The sequence below is a fragment of the Giraffa tippelskirchi genome, chromosome 8 (genome assembly GCF_054371585.1).
Source record: "Giraffa tippelskirchi isolate mGirTip1 chromosome 8, T2T-mGirTip1v1.2.pri, whole genome shotgun sequence".
Taxonomy (NCBI): Eukaryota; Metazoa; Chordata; class Mammalia; order Artiodactyla; family Giraffidae; genus Giraffa; species Giraffa tippelskirchi.
The window spans coordinates 97,143,553-97,159,155 of record NC_137282.1 but is presented as its reverse complement, the minus strand read 5'-3'; the positions used below and the strand labels follow the sequence as shown (position 1 = coordinate 97,159,155).

General features: G+C 40.1%; 1 long non-coding RNA gene across 1 annotated transcript in view; it reads right to left on the bottom strand.

Moving 5' to 3' along the window:
• Positions 1 to 15,603, bottom strand: part of LOC145516587 (uncharacterized) — a 588,280-nt gene that overhangs the window by 230,228 nt on the left and 342,449 nt on the right. The window contains exon 6 of the long non-coding RNA XR_014061525.1: positions 660 to 760. This is a non-coding gene — a long non-coding RNA (uncharacterized LOC145516587). The remainder of the gene's footprint in view (positions 1 to 659; positions 761 to 15,603) is intronic.

Here is a 15,603-nt window from a genome sequence, read left to right as displayed (position 1 = left end):
GAATGTTAACTCAGCTCCTGCATTTCTTGTACAAACCATTTATCATCTCAGAGCTTCAGAAGTCTGATGTAAAAGAAGGTTCAAACAAAATGATCTCTTAGCCAGTTATCAAATGTCTTTTGTAAATATCCTAAGTTCTGGAACTGCAATAGTGAGCAAAACACCTGCTCTTCTGCAAATCGTAGTCTAATGCAAAAAACAGACCTAAAGCAAATTATTCAGCCACATAAAATTCTGGAAGAGAAAACATATATAAAACTTAAACCAGAGATATGGGAGCATAAATCAAAGAGATCTGAGCCTTCAAAGTTCAGGAAATGCTTTCCTAAACAAGTCACAATCCAGCCAAGACCTGAATGCAGGGGAGAGGCTAGCTAGTGGAAAGAACAGTTGGGATGAAGAGCATTCCAGGAAAGGAAACTGTATCTGCAAGATTTGAGAGAGAAGATTGCTTGGGATCTCCAAGGAGTTGAAACAAATCCAGATGTCTAAGTCTAAGGACTAGGAAAAGAGAAGTCTCAGGCTAGTGATGCAGATTGGATGGAGAGGCGGTGGGGGACGGGGAACAATGCAGAGTGCTGAATGCTATCTCAGGAATATCAAAATACCTTCCTAATCTATGATTATATTTAAAAGATATTTATATACAGATATTTTACCTTAAAAAAGAATTCAAGGGACTTCCCTGGTGGTCCAGTGGTTACGACTCCGAGCTTCCATTGCAGGGGGTGCAGTTTGATCCCTGGTCAGAACTAAGGTCCTGTACGCCATGTGACACAGCCAAAAAAAAAAGGAAAAGGAATTTGAAGTCCATAAATACATCATAACATGGCTCAGGATTTGAGTGTCTAGCTCATAACTGTTGCTCAGAAATAGTTGTTGAATGTCAACTATATTCTTTATCCTATGGCTCTGGAGCCTAACAAGTGCATTTGATAAAAGCTTGCCTATCATAAAGGATCAGGAAGTCATCATAAAATTACTATCCTTTCCATTAGAGGCTGGCACAGAGAAATCTTATACTGACAGAGAAGTTCATCGACAGTGACAGAAAGGGAAACAGTCCTCAGAATAGAATGCTTCATGGCTGCAAAATCACTTCAAGTTGTAGTCACCTAGGATCTAAAATGAACAGTGAATAATCGTCCCTTGGCTGGAAGACTGACAATACAAGCTAACATCTCCTGCCTGTAAATTAGAAATGTAGATTAGTTCATGGAAAGTTACACATATTATGATTTCTAAAACTTCTCTGGAATGATAAATGTCACTCCCTTTGAGGCTTATGTTACTCTGTAAGAGAATAGCATATGCCCACCATAAAGGTTCACCAAGAAATTCATGCTGTTACAAAACAGGGACAAAATGGGTCAAAAGCTTTATTTTTTAAATTACTTTTTATTGGAGTATAGTTGCTTTACAATGTTGGCCAATAGCTTTAAACCAGTCTCAGCTAAAACCACTGGGCTTCAGAACCTTTTCTGGAAGAGGCTGTGTCTGGATTTTTATCTTCTGCAAAAGCCAATAAGGCTGCTAATCTAATCTGCTGCTGTGTTCCCTCAGGGAAGAATCAAGCACAAAGCCCACTCACAGTGTCTACTCTCTCACCAAAAGGTACTGACTGTGTGTGTGCTCCCTGGAAGAGGGTTCCATGTGGATGACATCAAGGACCTGACACTTCGGCAACTTGGGCTTGAAGGGTGCGCTTTATATAACACCCAATGTGGCTGAAGACAGCTAATAAAAATGGTGCAGAATATTCCTCTGGTCCAAGGGTCACACCACAGTGGACATTCATCCTTGGGTAATGGAGGCAAAAAACATGGCTGCTCCTGGCACACTCCCTGCCCAGAGTGAGACAGGAAATAAGACAGTATCACCTTGAATCAGACTTGTGTCACATAATTCCTGCAGGTCATGCATAGACTCTAGAGTGGAAATTAGGTCTAGATTCTAAGAGCTGGGAATCCAATATAACTCTTGATGTCAATTTTACCAAATCCTATCTCTGAATCAGTCTAAGTGGTTTAGCTAGGTTAGGCAATCCAAAGCCCTCAATGATCATCCGGCTTGAGAGTCCACTTCTAGTGCTAATTCCTCACTGTTCTTTAGCTAAACTAAGCACACTTTCTCAGTCCTGTTTCTCAGTATCCCTGTCCCTTTGGTATGAGATGTCCTCCTCCCATCTTGACACGACCCAACTAATTTCCAAGGTCCAGCAGAAAAGCACCCCTTCTATAAAGCCTCTCCCAATGCCCATCCCTCCAGCACCTCAGCCTCTGAAATCCCTTAGCTCTCTTCATTCTACCCCTAATTTTTATTACTTTATGTCCGGATATTAGGCTAGCATTACTGCATTTAACCATCACAAAACTACCTCTACTTTGTGGAAGAGCAAAATGAAGCAAAGAAAAGTGAAAAGTCTTGCCCACGCTCAATTACTCATATTTGGTAGCATGTGCGTGCATGCTAAGTCATTTGAGTCATGTCCACCTCTGTGCAACCCTATGAACTGTAGCCTGCCAGGCTCCTCTGTCCACGGGATTCTCCAGGCAAGAATACTGGAGTGGATTGCCATGCCCTCCTCCAAGGTATCTTCCCAACCCGGAGATTGAACCCGTGTCTCTCACATCTCCTGCATTAGCAGGCAGGTTCTTTACCACTAGTACCACCTGGGAAACTCCACTGGAAGCACAGGACATAACAAATAATTACAATATGAGAAATGTATGGATTTTAAATGCAATATTTTTAATAAGTAAGAAATTGATAGCACGATCTAGCTAGGACTACTGGAATATTTTTAAACTACTTCAGGAGTTAGCAGCATGATAAATATGCTTCAGTGAAGTAAGCTAGCATATCCACTTACTTCCCAAGTATAGTATGATTTGTATATTTATAGGATTTATTACTTTATAAGCAAAACAAGAGGTTTTTAAAAGAAGAAGATATAAAGAGGATGCCTAAGTGGCTTTATTATTTAGGAAAATAACTGATGCAGACCACAGTGAATCTGAACTCTACGAGACCAAGGTCAAAGTTTCTCAACATTTCTTTCCTCCTCATCTTTGAACTAGCAGGAAGGCAGACTTTCCAGAACATGGACAAAGGCCATCTCTCTGATCTCAACATCCCAAACCATTTTCTACAAACATAACTAATTACTGAGCTGAAGAAAAATCATCTGGAGAAAACTGGCAAGAGTGACGATATACTACGGAAGGAACTGCAAAGTCAGCTCCGCCGGCTTCTCTGATAGAAAGCAACACTAATTAGCACAGGAAAGAGCAAAGGCTGATATGGTTCAGCCTCACTTGGGCCTAGAAAACCAAGGGAGTGTCAAAAATTACACAAGAAAAATGCCATTAGGTAGTCCTCATCTCTTACTACCACTCCCTGCCAGGCCTGCAGTACCCTTCCCAGAGCCAGCCTGGCATCTAAGCTTGGGTTTCCCTGAAAAAAGAGGAACCAGGACTGGAACTCAGGAGATCTCACCCCTGATTTGGGCCAAGCTGAGAGCAGTTACTTAGAACACTGGGTGTGACTGATGAGGACAAAGAAGAGGAAAGGCAAAATCCTAGTTTTGAATTGCTAAGCATGGAGGATTCCTACATCATATGGAGGCAATTTGAGGCTTCATGACTATCCAGCTGCATCAGATGTGGGGTGCAATCTGGCCGTTTCTCAAACCACTGCAGTAATAAATAGCATAGGTAATCCCTTCTGTCTTGTCTAAGTTAAATCACGCAAACGTAGCTACATCCAGCTCGGGGAGGAAGAGCACACTTTGAGGTGAGGACATCACACACACTGGAATTCTCTGGTATGTCTTGAACACCAGGAGTTGTTATCTTTGCACAAGAAGAAATTACACATAAGAGAGTTTTGTGAGGCTTTTGCTTTGTTTTTAACCCTGGGTGGAATCCTACCTGGTTGAGGGTAGCACTGCATGGTGTTTGGTGTCCAGTCCTGCTGTGCTGTAGAGATGTCCTTTTTCCAGAACTTCACAAGCCATAGCTTCACCTTCCTCAGAAAAGCTCACAAATGGAGTTGTGGAGTAAAGTGACTGCCATCATGGTTCCTCTTGAAGTTGTAGCTGTCTCCTGACAGTTATTTACACATGGCGCTAGTCTACAGTGTTTTAGCATCAGTACCATTTCTACATTCCCAAAGGACCAAGAACCATTCTGTTCCAAGTATTATGAGATCTCTATGGCCCACACAGCAACAGCTCTCCTTGCTCAAACTGATCAAACAGATTCCATCCAACATTTCTGAGCAATATCTCACGAGTCCCTGACTATACCACCAAATTATGATTGAACTTTCCTCCCAGTTATGGCCTTTAAGAACACAGCTGATTGTTTAAGTGAAGCATACCCCTTCAAAGGAAAATCTTTACAAGTGATTAACCAAGCCCATTGCCATGCTATGCTCAGTCGTGTCTGACTCTTTGAGACCCTATGGACTGTAGCCCACCAGGCTCCTCTTGCATGGAATTCTCTAGGCAAGAACACTGGAGACTGGATTGCCACACCCTCCTCCAGCAGGTCTTCCTGACTCAGGGATCGAAACTTTGTCTCTTACATTGGCAGGCAGATTCTTTACCACTGAGCCCAAGCCCATTAATTCTATCCATATCCTGCAAAATAAAGTCTCTGGAGAATAAAGCATAAGTAAACTAAACATAGAACGTGTTGGACTCCTCCTACAAAACTGTCCTCTGATGAGCTGCTGGACATGTGAAAACTGCCTAGATGTTTCATTATGCATCTTGGAGATAAACAAAGGAAAGTGGGATATACTTGCCTGTGAACTCTTTCATATCAGATGCCAAGATTTTGTTAGATCTCCAGTGGCAAGCACAAAAAACAGAAGAGAGAGCAAGTGTGAAATACCATGTTTTTAGAAATACTGTCAGTTAAAAAAATGAATCGGTTTTAGAACATGAGGGTTGCTTTCAATGTTATCAGACAGAAGACCAGTTTTAAGAGCTGGAATAGGCCCTGATAATGAGTCAGAATGAATTCTTAAGCCAGAGTGGCCAAGCACAAGGACTTAATTACAGAGGAGCCTGATAATTATTAGTAGCCTCTGAGTGTATCAGCAGAATTTGTGAAAATAAAAGGACTGTAAGTGGTATATGACCAACAAACTCACATTTGTGAGTAGAATAACCAAGATACCAACCAAAGTCCATACAATCCCCAAGCCGTAATGAAAAATCTAAGACATTCAGACATGTGAAGATCGTCCTTTGGATTTGATTTTAATAAAGTTTTTTTTTTTTAAGTTCTCCAATTACAACATTAGAGATAGATATTTAAACTGTAGAAAACATAATTTATATTTAGAGATATTTCCCTAAGGAAAGTATAATCTAAAATTTCCCCAACCAGATATTGGGGAGAACAGTTTATGAATCCACTGAATTAAAGAAAGTAAAAGACCACACACTGAGGAACAATTCTCACCAATTTTTCAACTAAGTATGTTCAAAGCTAATCCCTTAAACATTGCACAAACACAAGCCAGACTATAGTCATAAATAACAGAGTGCCATCAGATAAGTTATGTGTAGCATGGAGTGAAGGGACAAGACCCACTGATAAGAGATGCAAATTTGCTCTTATCTCAGTTCCCAAGAAATATTTTGACAGGATGAATTGAAAGTTTTTATTCTGACCCCTGGAAGAATAAGAACCACAAGAAATTATGTCAGGAACAGAGCACAAGGATTCTTTGAAAGCTCATGAGTAATCTATATGTTTATTCTACTCCTTATTTCAAAGAGAAACATTTTATAGGACTGCTAGAAACATTTTACAGGAAATACTTTTCTCAAAAAAGAAAAGTAACACACAAATGTGGCTATCTCATTCATTGCAATTCTATGGAAATAATATTTGGTACATATTCAAAGCCAGTATAGAGACATTCCCCAGCAAAAATATATTTCTCATTTCAACACAAATTCCATTTATCTTCTAAATCCCCTAGGAGTCCTGTGGAAATGATTCTCATTAACAAAATTTGACAGAGGGATGGAGATTCCATATGGCGAATGAGCTGAAGTGGTATCTCAAGGTTATTGAGTAAATCACTAGTGAAAATATATCTAAGATGCAGGACTCTTTAGTCTAATTTTTTGACCATCAGAATTTGAATTAATGGAGCCCAAAATAAATTCAAATACTAATAATTAAAACCTTGAAAGCTAGGTAGAGAAATGAGAATGATTTCCAAACAATTAATCTAGGTTTTGGTGATAAGGAAAATATCATTTGTTTAAAGCTGAGTATAATGACATTGCTAATTTACAGAACGAAGCACTTTTTAAAAAAGTAGTGTCATCCCACAACCTGCAAAAGTAACTTGTACAGCTAAGAGGAATTGCGCTTTTAGCTGTGTACCTGAATGAGTACATTTTTGACACTCTATTAAATATATAATGGTGCTTGCAGTTAGAAAAACTGAGTAGAATTGTGAAGAGCTAATACACATTCTGTTTTGTTTCAGATATCAAAAAGAAAAACTTTAGGAGGGGAAATTATAGAGCATCAGGAGCTGAGTTTTCTTAAGCTTTTAATAAGCACCCTTTCAACTTCAAGCAAAAGAAATTTAACTCAAACTGTTTTTTGGAAAAATATTAATTTACACCACTGAGAAATCCAAGGACTATATCTAGATGCTACTGCTACTGCTAAGTCACCTCAGTCGTGTCCGACTCTGTGCAACCCCATAGATGGCAGCCCACCAGGCTCCGCCGTCCCTGGGATTCTCCAGGCAAGAACACTGGAGTGAAGGGACTCTAAAAACAGGATGGAGACATCCTCTCAATCTTGTGGTTCCATTTATCTCTGTGTCTTGGGTTCATTTTCAGACAAGTTTTCCCATTTACCCAGAAAGATAATCACTGCCAGTATAAGTCTGTCTTAGGGCTTGTCATCCAATAGAAGAAAGGTCTTCTCTTCTAGTGCCCACATTAGTGAAGAATTTTATTGGCTGTGCTTGGTCAAAAGTCTGAGTTGAGTATTAGTCTCTCAGTCGTGTCTGACTCGCTGTGACCCCATGGGCTGTCCATGGAATTCTCCAGGCAAGAATACCGGAGTGGGTTGCCATACTCTTGGACCAATCACTAGGCCAGTGTGCTGAGTTCTGGCATCGTGCAGCATGGATTAAGTGCCCATATAGCAGATATTCTAGACAGCAGTGTTGTTGAAAGAGGAGGAAGCTTTTGTTGTCTTAAATCATATAGGCAGCCATCAATTGTATATTTGTAAAACTGGTCACTTCCAAATTCATAAAATAACTGCATTTATAATTTATGAAACCACTTCTGTGTAAGATGTCACTTACACAGAAGTTACTTACACTTACACAGTGATTACTGCTCTATCTTTATGTCAATTTTCATATAAAATAAAAAGAAAAATGTGAGGGGAGGGATACAGGCCTGCAACATGATCCAGCTGACTTTTAACACTGGATTATTGCAATGTTGAGGGTAAATGGAAGATATATTTCCTTTGTTTTAAATCCCCCATTACTCTACTCAGTGTCTTTCACTCAGGAAGCTGAGAAAGAAATGCACTAAGAATGTGTTAAATATTCAGGCGATGCAATATAAACAGATTAAAACAATGATTTGAAGTTATAGGAAGTATGAATTCCAAAACTGTAATTTTAGCTTACCTTATCTATTATATGGGATAGGACTCAATATTAGCCAGATGTTTCAATTTAAAAAAAATGAATACATGTAATTAGCAACACAAATTAAAACTGTTTGAACATAAACAAAATCTCGAACAAATTCCATGATGTTTTAAACTTAATAGAATAACTTGTGTAATGTTTCTTAATTTAGTACACAATGAAATAATTCTTATGTTTTTTTCTTAATTTAGTATACAATGAAATCTGCCTTGGCATTGAACCTCTGGTTGTGGCTAATAGGTAGAATAAATATTTTTTCCCAGAAAGTATACTTGTGAAATTCCAGAGGAATTTCCCTAATAAAAACTATGAAAAAATAAAAGTTATTCTGCCAAAATATAAAGTCACAGTTTCTAGGGCTGATTTCATTTTCTTAACAAAGCTCAGGGCTTCTCTTTCAAAATGATGTGTTTCCTATTTATAGTTTGATCTTTAAAAACATCTCCACATTAAAATAATCAGGATCTAATTGGACTTCCTATTAAAATGTAGGTGTTATTCACAGCTCTGTTAATCACTCCTTCCCCTGTTCTTATCACATCTCTGAGCTACAATAAGTCTCCCAAGCTATTCATCTAAACTTAGCTTTCCATCCATTGGACTAAGGAGTTCTTTGGGCCACGGGGAGGTCTGTGAATTTTACTAAGGTCTAAGCACTAGTTCCCATAGAGATGTCCCAAAACAATGTAAGGAAGCCCCAGCATAGTAGAGAATGTGTACCTTTCAGTTTGAGGTTCATGAGTCATCAGAAACCAAAACCACTTTCCTGTGACTTTGTGACTTAAACAAATGAACACTTATTTGCCACACTGAGCGGATATCTAGCGTTTTTATTCTCAGTTTCTTTTCTGTGTTTAGATTAAGTTATAAACTCAAGTCACTACTGGAGATATTGCCCCTGGATCTTGGAAAAGATGTGGTGAGTAGAGTGTCGTGTGTGTGTGTGTGTGTGTGTGTGTGTGTGTGTACACACAATGTATATAGAAAAAGACAAAAAGCTTCACTTTTATAGTCAAAATCATAGTGTGGAACTCTCTCACCAATAAAACTGGATGAGTTCCTTATAAAAATAGTATAGTGAAAAATGAGTACCTTACTCTACAGAGTTCAGTGTGGTAGTCAAATAAACAGCACGCAAATAATAAATGCAGGCTTACATTCAAGATTTCTTAAAAAAAAAATTAAGGAGGAAAAATGGTATTAACATAAAGACCCTTCTTATACTCCAAACGGTAATCTATTATCCTAAAAAAAAAAAAAAAAAGATTAACTTTGGCCTCTGTACTCCATCCAAACACACTCTGTCTAGCTCATGGCTGGCCAGTGACTAGACTCCATCCTCCCTGCTCCAAAATCAACTGGAGTAAAACTTAACTGGAGAGGAAGTTCTTAAGAGATAAATTCCTAAGTTTGACAAATGAACAGCCCTGCACAATAGAAAACTGTTACTTAGATTTTAGCCATGTGGCATGTAAACATTTCAGATTCATTTTCTCCTTTTTCATGGAATGTCTAGCTAGCAATCAGATTGAATGGTTTGAAGATGTTATCTGGCTTCCCCAGCATTGTGACTCCTTGCCTAACTTCTGCTCCTCTGCATACCAACACACTGAGACTTTGTCACCACTCTTGCTCCCCTCCAAACAATACCAACCCCTGTCTGCAAGGCATTTGGTTAACACATTATGCACACACACTAAGATGCTGCACTCTGCACAGATGTATAAGCCTAAAAAATAGCATTATCATAACATCTTCCAGTTCAGCTATTTTAAGGCTGCTGCTCCCATATCACAAAGCCTTGCTATTTATACACCCCTGCATATGGAAGACTCATCCTTCCTGTGAGACTGCGGCCCAGTGGGTGCATCAGACAAAATTATAGACCCCAGACTTGAATAGACACGCATCCTGGCTTGCTTATCTTCCTTGAATGCAAGCCAAGTTTATTAATAATTTTTTAAGTCGGAAGGAAAACAAAACAATTCTGATGTGACAAGAGGATGTCAAGAAACAAGATAAACAAGAAAAGCAGCCAATATCACCCAGAAGGTGAAGATCCCAAGCCCAGGCAGCTAGGGAACCAGGTAGAGGGCTGGGTGTACTAACCCTGGCTGTGCCACAACCCGCACATGTCATGACTGTTCTTTAGCTGGCCTTGCTGTTCACAAGTACACCAGGAAGCAGAGTGAATGTGCATCTTGACTGGCAACTGGAGAAAAGACACATTCTCTGTGATGACCCAGAAGGGTGGGATGGGGGGCTCAAGAAGGAGGGGATATATGTATACGTGCATGCATGCTAAGTCATTTCAGTCATGTCTAACTCTTTGTAACGCTATGGACTGCAGCTCACCAGGCTCCTCTGTTCATGTGATTCTCCAGGCAAAAATATTGGAGTGGGTTGTCATGCTTTCCTCCAGGAGATCTTCCTGACCCAGGTATTAAGCTGGCATCTCTTACGCATCCTGGGTTGGGAGGTGGATTCTTTACCACTAGTGCCACCTGGGAAGCCTGGATATATGTATACTTAGAGCTGATTCACATTGTACAGTAGAAATTAACACAACCTTGTAAAGCAATTATCCTCCAATTAAAAATAGAAAGTAAAATACATTAAAATAATTTTAAAACATTCTTTAGGAAAATATACATATTTAACTTTCTAGACAATATGAAGAATTTCTTTAAATGAATTTGGTAGATTACCCTGCTCTGTTTTAGAGACTCTGGGATTGCTGGTGAGGTTTACTTTTGTTAGACCAACAGTATTAGAAGTATCAGTGTTTTCATTTTCTCTCTCTCCAGAAAGTTCAAGGTAGAGGGGTTGTGAGTACTATTATCTTATCTCAAAAAGGCAGAGAGCAAATGGTCTGCAAGGTAAAATTCTTGGTTTAGATTTTATGTTGTCAAAGGACTTCTCTGGTGGCTCAGACGGTTAAGAATCTGCCTGCAATATAGGAGACCCAGGTTCGATCCCTGGGTTAGGAAGATCCCCTGGAGAAGGGAATGGCAACTCACTGCAGCATTCTTGACTAGAAAATTCCATGGACAGAGGAGCCTGGCAGTTTACAATCCATGGAGTAGCAGAAAGTCAGACATGACTGAGTGACTAACACATACACACACACACACCCCCCAGAGAGAATGGCCGCTCTTTAAGGCATGCGTTTGGCAGAGGTGCCAGGGACAAGGGTTGGGAGAGCTATCTGGCTAGGAGTCCAGATCCTACCTGTCAGATGCCTGGCCTCTATTTCCATACAGAGCCCTAGGAGGACAGGGAAAGGGGAGGCAGAGCAATGACGGCTCATAAACTTCCCCTTTGCCTAGTCCCCAAGGACCTCTAATGATCTTTGTGGGCCTGAAGTCTTACAAGAGTAGCGAATCAGAGCTCCGCATCTGCATCCCATGGGGAATTTATGGTTCATGAAGCAGCTACAGGGGTTTCTAGTTCTAGGTTTTGTATGCAACCTAATTTTTGTTCTGCAGACTACATGGCTTCCCTGTCAAAAGCAAAGGTAAAAATGTCCACTGTCACCTGAGTAGGATACTATTACTTTTACCTGAAAGTGCACTTGTTACATAGGAATAGGTGTTGGCCAAGAAAGGTCCCAGCAGGGAGGCTCCCTTCCTCCACCTTCTCACTGTGGAAACGCAGCCACCCACCACCAATTTCTCACCCATCACTACTGGATTTGCATCCATGAAGAACTGGTGTGCTGATGAAAAGGAGACAGACAGACCCAGGGGCTCTGACAGTCTGGGTTTGTTTGGGGGCACTTTCCTGGCATGAGAAAGGCTCCCACTCCAGAGAGTACCAGACCCCTGTTTCAGTGCTCAGTTAAACAGAGGGCTTCCCTGGTGGCTCAGATGGTAAAGAGTCCTCCTGAAACACAGAAGACCTGGGTTTGACCCCTGTGTCAGGAAGATCCGTTGGAGAAGGGAATGGCTACTCACTCCAGTATTCTTGTCGGGAGAATCCCATGGACTGAAGAGCCTGGCGGGCTACAGTCCATGGGATCGAAGAGTCGGACACTACTGAGCGACTAAAACAGATTCAAATTAAGGCTTCCCAGATGGTTCTAGTGGTAAAGAATCCTCCTGCCAATGCAGGAGATGCAAAAGACTCGAGTTCAAACTCTGGGTTGGGAAAATTCCCTGCAGGACAAAAGGGCAACCCAGTCCAGTATTCTGGGCTGGAAAATCCCATGGACAGAGCAGCCTGGAGGACTACAGTCCATGGGGTCACAAAGAGCTGGACACAACTGAGCAACTGAGCATGCAGATTCAAGTTCCTCCTGCAATTTCTGCCAAGGAGGGCATGGGGCACTTCCCTGCTGGCTGGACTTGAGGAAGCAGCGCACTCAAGTGGGCCTGTCTTTGTAACATTGTTCCCAGAAGCCCATATGTGGCTGTGACTGTTTTTTTAGCTGAGTTATTTTCCCTTTTTTAGCTGAGATATTTTCCCAGTGTCTCTTTAGATAGAGAAAGAATATTATTTCTCTGGTTACAAAGACCAATTTATTAGATTCAAGGGCAAGATGGACAAGTCATTATATGCCATCAGAATACAGAATGTGACATGTTTTCTGTGTGTGTGTGTGTGTGTGTGTGTGTGTGTGTGTGTAAACATTTTCCTTCCCATTTAGTTCTATGCTATTTTTCAGGGTAAGGATGTAGATTAAACACATTATCTTCAATGACACACCGTTTGTTGAGATTCATGTAAAGGAAAAATATGGCCAGAGAATGGGTGCCATTCTGTTTCCATAAAGACTTGAAGAAGGCTAAAGAGAAGAGAGATTCACATTTATTCCTTGTCATTTGCGACTTGCAATTAGTCATGTTTGCCTGATCCCTGGTGAGTCACCAGCTGAACTCCAGGCACAGCAATACAGCCTCCACGTTCTATTGGGGTTCTATTGGGGGTCATGCAGAGGTCAGTAGACTGTCAAAAGTTATCCTCTCTATCCCTGGCTGCCTCTTAAAAATACCTTGGGAGTGTGTGTCCAGGGTTAAAGGTCATTCTGATTCCTTACCAAAATTAAACAAGGGAAAAAAAAAAGCTTGTTTTACCTCAAGAGATGCACAGTCTATAACTGATATAGATGTGGAGTGAGGATACCAAACTCAAACGCTGATTATTAGATTTGTAAAATAGGAAGCATAATATCCCTTCTATTCCACCATGAGGAAAGCAGGAATTTATTCCCACACTAATATCTTATCAAAGCAAGCCACTTGGTTCCTAACTGGCTCACTCTTTCTTCTTAAGACACAGAAACTCATTCTTCCTGTTGATTCTCTATCCCTCTAATAGTAAAGCTACCATGCTGTAGGTCTGAAAATCCATGAGGTCACCGAGCTCAGACCCCATTCAGGGCAGCACAGGGCTGCAATTACGCCATCCAAGACAGACAGGCACTTGTCTGTTTTCTAAGGCATCCAGGGGAAACAATTTGCAAACACTCTTTTACTGTAATCTAGATCTCAGAACTTTGCTGACTAGAAAGTTGCCTTGTGCAACTGAAGCCCGTTCTCCTTGTGCTCCCAGGAGATCATGGAAAATAGCTGGTCATTACACAGAACAAAAATAATTTCTGAAATGGTGCCACAGCTAGCTCAAGTGTGAAAAAAAATAATCAATTGTTTTATCAAGTCATAATCTCCCACAATTATTTGACAAAAACGTTTTCCCTGATTTTCTTATTTAAGACTATGTTTATACTATACTGAACGTTGACTCAGTCCAGACAATTAATTCAAGACATAATTTTTCTTAGCTTTATGTAAACATGTAGAATTTACTGTTGTTATTATTATTCCATAGACCAAATATCTGAATCATGACAACTCAGTGTAAGATATTCCTGTTGCTAATTCTAAATCATGTAAGTTTTCCTAATTATCATAGTAATAAAATGATTTAATTTTTTAAAACTAAATCTTTGATCACAATAACAACAATGGAACAATATGTAGCTACTTGATCTGGCTAGTTTTGTAGTAGTTTTGCTCCTTTTCTCAAGATATCTTACCTAAGCTTCCCCTCATTCAAGTAGTGCAACCTCCTCAGTTACATCTTAAGAGGAAAGGAATGTTTTATAATTGAACAATGTCTCCCACCCAAGTGTGGGAAAAAATTTCAAATAATAGAACTCATGCATTAGGAGAGACATCATGAATTGTTTATCCAACTTATTGCCCAATGAAGGATTCCCTTCAAATATCCCTGTGAAGGTGACTCCACAGTTTTCCCATGAGACTGAAACTTCAGTCTTAGATGCAAACTGTCTTAGTTCAAAATTTGTATTTATTGAAAGCATGTAAGTTGTGCCCTTAATTTATCTGACCATATTAGACACTTTACTTCACAAATTAAACACATGTATGCTACTCTTTCGAAAGATTATTTTGTTTGTTAAAAAGAAAAAGTAAAAACAAAAGAAGACTTGTGTAATTCTGCCATTTTCTCCCTCTGTCATTTACCATCTGTCCTAAGCCATAAATCTTAAATCCTTATTTCATAGATCCTTTCCAATCTTTCATATTATTTTTGGTTGGGTGTATTTCTTCTATTGTTTGATTATATTTCTTTCTTTATTTGAGTTTATCAGAGAGCCACAATAGAATGACATGGATTTTATTCATATATTCTTTCAGTATTTACCGAGTACCAATTATGTGCTAAACATTTATTAGGATAAATTTCTCCTCTCTTCCCCATCAAGGTGGTTAATAATTATATTACCAGAATTTTGCTTTTACTAGCCTGTCAATTCTCCTAAGAATCACCCCACTCTGGGGACTATGGTTATAAAACAATGCTCACCTTTAAAAATTATTTCCAAAAGTTAAATCCAAAATACGTTTTGGTAAAAATTTTAATATTGGTATATTAGTATAAACTATATTGGTATAAACTTTAAGATGACTAGGACATTTATGCCAGGTTTCTGTCTCTTCTTTATTAACAAGTTCTTCCTTGATCTGGTTAATATTGTAGAGATTAACCAAGAACTATTTCCTCACGTTGTATCCACAAATTTTGCTGAAAGCAATTTGCAGGTAGAGCAAATTAGGATTTTAGCAGATGCTCTGATTTGAAAACAATGAGTATATCTGTCAGCATCTGGGCAGGAAACAAATAGCACACTCAGAGTGGATGATTAAAGAGGATTTAGTGAAAAGACTCTTACAAAAGGTGTGGGTAGTGTCTTGAGGGAAGTGGAGTCTGAAATGAAGATTTTCTTGCAGGAAATTTACTAGGGAGTGCCCTTGGGATCAACACCTGTAAGGGTGAAGGAAGCGAGTTTGGGTAGAAACAGGAGCCAAACCCTGATGCAGTCACTGCAAAGATCCTGGTCTGTCTCACATGAGCTCTGGACCTTGTATAGCTCTTCAAAATTGTGCCTTCTTAGGCAAGAAGGCCAGGTCCTTATACTCTCCAGTAGACCCGCCATTGGTTGCTGGCTGCCTGCTGGGAAACTTGGCCAAGATGGTTCTCTTTGACTAAGGGCAACTTCCTTTAGCAGCTGGTAGAACGAGTATCTCAGTGCTGACATGGTGCTGAATGGCACACCACACCACCCTTACAGACAAGATGGTGCAGCAACTCAGAGTTACCAACAGCGATGAGCTGAGGAAACACTCCTACCTCTAGAGTGGTTACCGGAATCTGGTGAGACTGTAGTAAAGGGCCCCTCTCCAGGGGCCATGATACTTGGTGGAGGAACATAGCCACCACCAGCCCTGGGTCTGGCAGGGAGGGCCCTGAAGCAAAAACCACAGCTTCTTTCTTCTCTCACCCTCCAGGGTCCTGCTTGTTTCTCTCCCAAGCCAATCCCCAAAGAAAGCTAGAGTGCAAGAAGGCCTGTTGTTA